This window comes from Mandrillus leucophaeus, unplaced genomic scaffold, assembly GCF_000951045.1.
Source record: "Mandrillus leucophaeus isolate KB7577 unplaced genomic scaffold, Mleu.le_1.0 Scaffold376, whole genome shotgun sequence".
NCBI classification, from domain to species: domain Eukaryota; kingdom Metazoa; phylum Chordata; class Mammalia; order Primates; family Cercopithecidae; genus Mandrillus; species Mandrillus leucophaeus.
Window position 1 is genome coordinate 1,019,933 of NW_012103987.1, and position 9,072 is coordinate 1,029,004.

Consider the following 9,072-nt stretch of genomic DNA (forward strand, 5'->3'; position numbering starts at 1 on the left):
CACAATTTATCCTAAGATATCTGTAAATGTTGATGGGTTAGTGTCAGAGCTTTCAGATTCACAGTTTGATTTCTGGAGTCAAATGTTATAATCCAAGGAATTATTTAGATAGAAATTATAGGAATGAGGACAGATTAATATGAAGGTACGAATGTGTGTCAAGTGGAGGGCTCAACAAATCTCTGTCAGGATGGGAAGTAATAAGCAGCATTAGCATATAAAGAAAATAAATTTTATTGATTTAAGCCCATCATGTTACTTTGTTAACTATGTGACATTAAATAAGTTAATTAACCTCTCTGAGTCTATTTTCTTGTCAGTGAAATAGAGGTAATCATATAATTGTATATGAACCAGTTCATTTTATTGTTCAATAATTGTTTAGACTATTTCTTTAGAGTCTCTTATTATCTACCTTATACACGTGAAGAGACAGAAACTTTAAGATCTCATGAGTAACTTCACTGTTCTGTATCTAAGTGGCAAAACCTGGACTTAAACCCAGAGCTAGAGCTCCAGGGGGAGTTCTCAATCAACCAGTGCCTCATTTACCAAAATCTTAGATTGCTTAATTAGCAACATTGCCCCCTGCATTGTTTATCTCCCTTGCTCTAGGGAGAGGCCACCATGGAGAAAGTTAGTGACCTTTTCAAAAAGTGAAGCTGTGTCTATCATGAGCCTATAAAAGTCCCATTGGTTTGAGACATAAAGTCAAGAAGATGACAAAAGAGTTATGAAAGCACAGACAGCAGTCGAAGTAATGTTTTTAGTTGATGTGTCATAGTACAGTATGATGGGAAAGAAGTCCTTGTACTTTTTCATAAGTAGAGTTTGTATTTTACTTAGACTAAAATAATCTTGTTCTTAAGAGATGCCAATATGCTCTTTGATTTTTTTATAACCCAACTAAGCAGTGCTTTAGCAAAAAGTATGTCATTATTGGCCAACATTTCCCTGACTTCAGTTTTTAATTTTTATTTTTTAGCTTTATTGAGATATAACTGATGCACAAAAAATGCACACATTCAATGCATATCTTTGAAAGAGTTTGGCCATAAGCCTATACCCATAACACCATAACCAAAACCAAGGTACTAAGTATATAGTCATTTCCAACAATTTATTTGTGTACTTTTGTGTGTTTTTTGTTTGTTTTGCAGTAAGAAAATTTAATATGAGATATATCCTCTTATGTTTTAATAAACACAATCCTGTATTATTAACTATAGGTACCATGTTGTACAGAAAACCTCTAGAATTTATTTAACATGCATAACAGAAATTTTATACCATTGAAAAACAATTCCCTATTTGCTTCTCCCCACAACCTCTGGCTACCACCTATCTCATAAGGGATTAATGTCCAATATAAATGAGAATCTCCTGCAACTCAATAGCAAAACAAAAACAAAGAAACAAACTAATTAAAAATTGGGCAAAAGACTTGAATAAATATACAAAAATTTCTCCAAAGAAGACATACAAAATGCCAGTAGGTATATAAAATAGTGCCAACATAACTTATTGGAAAAACGAAATCCAAACAACAATGAAATTTCACTTCTCACCTGCTAAAATGTCCATATCAAAAACAAACAGGTAAACAGAAACAAAAGATAAATGTTGGCGAGGTTGTGGAGGAATTAGAACTCTTATACACTGTTGATGGGAATATAGAGTGGTGTAGCCACTGTGGGAAACAGTACTGAGTTTCCTCAAAAAATTTAAAATAGAGCTACTGTGTGATACAGCAATCCCACTTCTGGAAATATATTCAAAAGAATCAAAGTTCAGATCTTGAAAAGATATCTGCACCTTCATGTTCATTGCAGCATTATTGACTATAGCCAAGATATGGAAACAATCTAAATGTCCACTTATAAATGAAATAATTAAAAAAAGAAAAGTGGGCCAGGTGCTGTGACTCACACCTGTAATTTCAGCAATTTGGGAGGCTGAGACACGGAGATGACTTGAGGCCAGGAGTTCGAGGCCAGCCTGGGCAACATGGCGAAACCCTGTCTCTACTAAAAACACAAAAATTAACTGGCATGGTGGTGCATGTCTGTAGTGCCAGCTACTCAGGAGGATGAGGCACGAGAATCGCTTGAGCCCAGGAGGCAGAGGTTGCAGTGAGCGGAGATGCAACACTGCACTCCAACCTGGGGACTGAGTGAGACTCTGTCTCAAAAAATACTAACCATAATAATAATTGACATACATTTGGTTCTGTGTATCTGCAAGTCTCTCATCTGCAGATTCAACCAAATACAGATGGAAAATTCAGTACTGAGAGATGTGAGCTTGCAGACAAGGATGGCTAACTTTTTGTATAGGAGAGCACTGCAGGACCAACGGAGTGACTTGAGTGGATATGGATTATGGTTCAGTGGAGGGTCCTAGAACCAATTACCCTCGGATATCCAAGGACAAATGTCATCATACAATAGAACGCTATTTCAGCCCTAAAAAAGAAATAAACACTGCCATTTGCTACAGCATGGTTAAACCTATGAGACATTATCATCTGTAAAATGAGCCAGATGCAGAAGGATAAATACTTCATGATTCCACTTATAGGAGTCTAGTCACCCAAATAGAAGCAGACAAATATCCTCCAAGTTGCCTGTGATTTAAACCTTAGCTTGTATCTTCATTGACTGAAATGTTTATCCAACATTAGCGAGTTGAAATGAGACTCCAAGCTATATTACATGAAAAGTACTGGGAATTTGCTGGCCCTAAATATCTGGGTTGTTCTAGTTCTAGGGAAAATAAAATGTATATGCATAAATTCTAATAGTCCTTTTGCCATATCCTTAAATGGCTTACATTAAGTGCAAATGATGATGTTTAAAAACAACCCAAAACTACAGTTTGTAATAGAAATCGTGGAAGATACATATAAATATGATATTGAAAATAAATTTTTGGTTCTGGTTCCCTTTGTAAGAAACTGTGGCTGTAAAATACGTATTAAGTATCCTTACTTGGGAGCCAGGCATGGTGGCCATGTCTTTAATCCCAGCCACTCTGGAAGCTGAAGCTGGAGGATCACTTGAACCCAGGAGTTCAAGGTTGCAGTGAGCTATGATTGTGTCGTTGCAGTCCAGCCTGGGTGACAGAGTAACACTCCATTTCTAAAAACATATTTTTTTTTAAATAAAAGAAAAGAAACCTTATTTAGGTAACTATACTTGTGATGACACCACTTTTACGGTACCATGCAGTTTTGAGAACTCAGAAGAAAAAAAATGTATTTCATACCTTGCAGCTTAGAAAGACTGAGGAAATGGATAAGTAATAGATAATTTATAGTATAATTATGTCTCATGAAAGAGGTAATCATGTGCTTTGGGAGTGGTGGGGGAAAGGCCCAAGCAGATTCAAATTGGAAGGAGACGTCAGGAAAGGAGTAGGAAACATCTAAGGCAAGGAACAAAAAAGAGCAGATAATAGTTGGGGCATAAAGTAATAGGATATCAGCACTCCAGAACTGGGAACAGAGTATAATAAAGACACAGAGGTGTGAAACAGCATATTAAAGGTGGGAACTGCAAGCGATCTGATATGGCTGGAATGTAGGATTTCATAGGGGAGAAGTAAAACAAGACTAGAGAAGGTGAGGAGGTGTCTAATGGTAAAGAGCCATGAGAGTAATTGGATTGGAGCTAGAACAGAGAATGGGAAGTACATTCTGTAGTCTATGTAACTGACTTGCAAGATGTTCCCAGATAATTTATTAAAAAGCAAGTCCATTGCATTTACCCAATTTTATGACAAAATACATTATAAGGTAATTTTATCTTGTACTGCTAAAACAGAATCTGCCATTAAATAGATCAGCGGGCAAGTCACAACACCCTTGGCTCCACTTTTCTCATTAGCAAGCAATAACAACAATAACAACTAACTTGTGAGTGGTTATGTGCCTGGTACTATTTTATCTCTTTACAGGCATTAACTCATTCTAAGTGTTTTACCTAGGTTAACGTCACAATTGTGAAAATTAAATGAATTAATTACAGGTAAAGCAACAATTATTATCTCCATTCTAAAGATGAGAAGAGTAGGTTATAAAAATGAAAAGAAACTTGGCTAAGATCACACAGTATGTCAGTAATGGAGCTGAAAGAAAGTGAAAGATTATTTCAAGGATATATTCCTTATAGCACTGAGAATAGTGTCAGGAATACAGTAGACTCTCAAAACCTCAATGGATGAGTTAACTGGAATCTCCGTCGTGAGTTAAAGATGCTTCCAAACTCTTTGCCACTTCTCCCATGAAGAGGTGGAGGCTAACTCCCCTCCCTTTGAATGTGGCCTAGGCTGGTGACTTGCTTAGACCCAAAAACTGGGGTCAAAATAAGGTATAAGACATAAAAAGTCCTGTAGCTTACATTTTTCATTCTTAAAAGCCAACCACCAAGCTGTAAAGAATCCCATCTAAACTACTGTCTGATGACAGGCAATTTGGAGAGAGACTCTGAATGACGTGAGGCCACCATGGACATTTCAGTGCACCCATGGCCTCAGCTACAACGTATGTAGTAGAACATTGGCACACTGAGTCTAGTCAACCCAGGAAATCATGAGAAACAATAAATCATGTTTTAAGCCACTACATTTTGGGGTAATTCAGGACATAAAACAATCTCTATGGCAGTGTATTTACTTGTCTGCTCTAAAGCTAAACTTTTCTTATAATTAATCTGTGACTCATTCAAACAAAATTATCACTTTCATCATCCTTTCTGTATCTCATTCTTATTATTTACTTGAGTGGTATTTGGAAGTGGCAAAAGCTTCTTTCTTTTTTGAAAAATAAAAGAACACTTGAGTTTCAGGAAATTCATTTTCAAAGAAAACCACTTTCTGTTTTAAAATGTATTTTCATCTGAAAAGTTTCCTAATAACTGAAGAACACAATTCTTTGTCTCTTATTTCCTTTGACAGTCTTAAAGCATTCTACCACCTGGAAGGACAAATGGGATAATAATAGGAAGACTATAAAGGTGGAGGCAGCCACACATAAAAACCTACATAAACACAACAGATTCTTTTTAAAGTACATTTATTATCTCCACCAATTCCATTTTGACACACAGCCCTGCCAGGAGAAACATGCTGCCAATTTTCTTTCAGAGAAAACACTTTCATCTTTTAAAACTCCAAAACTACTCAGAGATAAGTAAATATGTTAATCCATTAAATAGCTGTTTGGTTAACAACTATTGGTTGCTTAATAACATAGATGCAGCCCCAGCAATTTATTTCTTACCATAAGCAAAAATGTCTTACCATAAGTAAAAATCATGGGTAAATCATGATTACCTCAATACTGCAATGAAATCACATGAGATTGAAACACAAAACTTGCTTAAATTTGCAGAAAATATTATTGATGTGTATTCACTAGGGTTCTCAAGATAAACAGAATTAATAGGACCTATATTTATATCATCTGTCTCTATTTATCTATACAGACAGAGAGACAGAGGGACAAAGAGAGAGAGATTTATTATGCAATTTAGCTCATACAATTATGGAGACTGAGAGACCACAATCTGCCATCTGCAAGTTGCAGAAGCAAGCAAGATGGTGGTATAATTCAGTTAGAGTCCGAGTACTTGAGATCCAGGGGAGCTAATGATATAAGTTGTAGTTCAAATCCTCAAGCAAGAGAACCAGGAGTGCTGATGTTTGAGGACAGGAGAAGACAAATGTCCCTCCAGAAGAGACAGTTTGCCTTTCTTCAACGTTTTAATTCTATTCAGGTCCTCAACAGATTGGATGATGTCCGCCCACATTGGAGAAGATGGACTTCTTTACTTACTACCAGTTCAATTGCTAATTGTTTCTGGAAACACCCACACAAATGCACCCAGATATAATGCATTACCAGTATTCTGGGCATCCCTTAGCCCAATCAAGTTGACATATGAATGTAAACATCAGGTTGCGTTCCAAGATGGCTGAATAGGAACAGCTCCAGTCTGTAGTTCCCAGTGTGATTGACACAGAAGATGTGTGATTTCTGCATTTCCAACTGAGGTATCTGGTTCATCTCACTGGGACTGTTTGGAAAGTAGGTGCAGCCCACGTAGGGCGAGCCAAAGCAGGGTGGGGCATTGCCTCACCTGGGAAGTGCAAGAGGTCAGGGGATTTCCCTTTCCTAGCCAAGGGAAACCATGACAGATTGTATCAGGAAAATCAGGACACTGCCACCTAAACACTGTGCTTTTCCAACGGCCTTAGCAAATGGTACACCAGGGGATTATATCTGTGCCTGGCTCAGTGGGTCCCACACCCATGGAACATTACTTACTGCTAGTCTGAGATCGAACTGTGAGGAGGCAAGCCTGGCTACCCAGGGAAGGGGTAGCCACCATTGCTGAGGCTTGAGTAGGCAAACAAAGCAGATGGGAAACTCAAACTGGGTAGAGTCAACTGCAGCTCAACTAGGCCTGCCTGCCTCTGTAGACTCCACCTCTGGGGGCAGGGCATAGCAGGAAAAAAGGCAGCAGAAACATCTGCAGACTTAAACGTCTCTGTCTGACAGCTCTGAAGACAGCAGTGGTTCTCCCAGCATGGTGTTTGAGCTCTGAGATGGACAGACTGCCTCCTCCAGTGAGGTACCCTAAACTGAACACACTTCCCCGTGGGGACCTACTGACACCTCATATAGCCGGGTGCCCCTCTGAGACAAGGCATCCAGAGGAAGGATCAGGCAGCAATATTTGCTGTTCTGCAATATTTGCTGTTCTGCATCCTCTGCTGGTGATACCCAAGCAAACGGGGTCTGGAGTGGACCTCCAGCAAACTCCAACAGACCTGCAGCCGAGGGACCTGACTGTTAGAAGGAAAACTAACAAACAGAAAGGAATATCATCAACATCAACAAAAAGGACATCCACACCAAAACCCCATCAGTAGGTCACCATCATCAAAGGGCAAAGGTAGATAAAACCACAAAGATGGGGAGAAACCAGAGCAGAAAAGCTGAAAATTCTAAAAACCAGAGTGCCCCTTCTTCTCCAAAGGATCGCAGCTCCTTGCCAGCAACGGAACAAAGCAGGATGGAGAATGACTTTGAAGAGTTGATAGAAGTAGGTTTCAGAAAGTTGGTAATAACAAACTTCTCCGAGCTAAAGGAGGATGTTTGAACCCATCGCAAGGAAGCTAAAAACCTTGAAAAAAGATTAGGCAAATGGTTAACTAGAATAAGCAGTGTAGAGAAGACCTTAAATGACCGAGGAGCTGAAAACCACGGCATGAGAACTTCGTGACACATGCAAAGACTTCAGTAGCCGATTCGATCAAGTGGAAGAAAAGGTATCAGTGACCGATGATCAAATGAATGAAATGAAGCGAGAAGAGAAGTTTAGAGGAAAAAGAGTAAAAAGAATTAAACAAAGCCTCCAAGAAATATGGGACTATGTGAAAAGACCAAATCTACGTTTGATTGGTGTACCTGAAAGTGACGGGGAGAATGGAACCAAGCTGGAAAACACTCTTCAAGATATTATCTGGAGAACTTCCCCAACCTAGCCAGGCAGGCCAATATTCAAATTCAGGAAATGCAAAGAACACCACAAAGATACTCCTAGAGAAGTGCAACCCCAAGACATATAATTGTCAGATTCACCAAGGTTGAAATGAAGGAAAAAATGCTAACGGCAGCTAGAGAGAAAGGCTGGGTTACCCACAAAGGGAAGCACATCAGACTAACAGTGGATCTCTCAGCAGAAACCCTACAAGTCAGAAAAGAGTAGGGGCCAATATTCAACATTCTTAAAGAAAATAATTTTCAAGCCGGAATTTCATATCCAGCCAAACTAAGTTTCATAAGTGAAGGATAAATAAAATCCTTTACAGATAAACAAATGCTGAGAGATTTTGTCACCACCAGGCCTGTCCTACAAGAGCTACTGAAGGAAGCACTAAACATGGAAAGGAACAACCAGCACCAGCCACCAGTCACTTCAAAAACATGCCAAACTGTAAAGACCATCAATGCTAGGAATAAACTGCATTAACTAACGGGCAAAATAACCAGCTAACATCATAATGACAGGATCAAATTCACACATAAAAATATTAATCTTAAATGTAAATGGGCTAAATGCCCCAATTAAAAGATACAGACTGGCAAATTGGATAAAGAGTCAAGCCCCATCAGTGTGCTGTATTCAGGAGGCCCACCTCACGTGCAGAGACACATGGCCTCAAAAAAAGGTATGGAGAAAGATCTAGCAAGCAAATGGAAAACAAACAAACAAAAAAAAACAGGGGTTGCAATCCTAGTCTCTGATTAAACAGACTTTAAACCAACAAAGATCAAAAGAGATAAAGAAGGTCATTACATAACGGTAAAGGGATCAATTCAACAAGAAGAGCTAACTATCCTAAATATATATGCATCCAATACAGGAGCATCCAGATTCATAAAGCAAGTCCTGAGAGACCTACAAAGAGACTTAGACTACCACACAATAATGGGGGACTTTAACACCCCACTGTCAATATTAGACAGATCAATGAGACAGAAGGTTAACAAGGGTATCCAGGACTTGAACTCAGCTCTGCACCAAGCAGACCTAATAGAATATCTACAGAACTCTCCACCCCAAATCAACAGAATATACATTCTTCTCAGCACCACATCACACTTATTCCAAAATTGACCACATAGTTGGAAGGAAAGCACTCCTCAGCAAATGTAAAAGAACAGATATCATAACAAACTGTCTCTCAGACCACAGTGCAATCAAATTAGAACTCAGGATTAAGAAACTCACTCAAAACTGCACAACTACATGGAAACTGAACAACTTGCTCCCGAATGACTACTGGGTACATAACGAAATGAAGGCAAAAATAAAGATGTTCTTTGAAAGTAATGAGAACAAAGACACAACATACCAGAATCTCTGGGACACATTTAAAGCACTGTGTAGAGGGAAATTTATAGCACTAAATGACCACAAGAAAAAATAGGAAAGATCTAAAATCAACACCCTAATCATCACAACTAAAAGAACTAGAGAAGCAAGAGCAAACAAATTCAAA

General features: G+C 38.6%; 1 protein-coding gene across 1 annotated transcript in view; it reads right to left on the bottom strand.

Annotated features, from left to right (window-relative positions):
• PRKG1 (protein kinase, cGMP-dependent, type I) overlaps positions 1-9,072 on the bottom strand; it is a 1,334,865-nt gene that overhangs the window by 439,703 nt on the left and 886,090 nt on the right. The gene's annotated exons all lie outside the window — the stretch shown is intronic.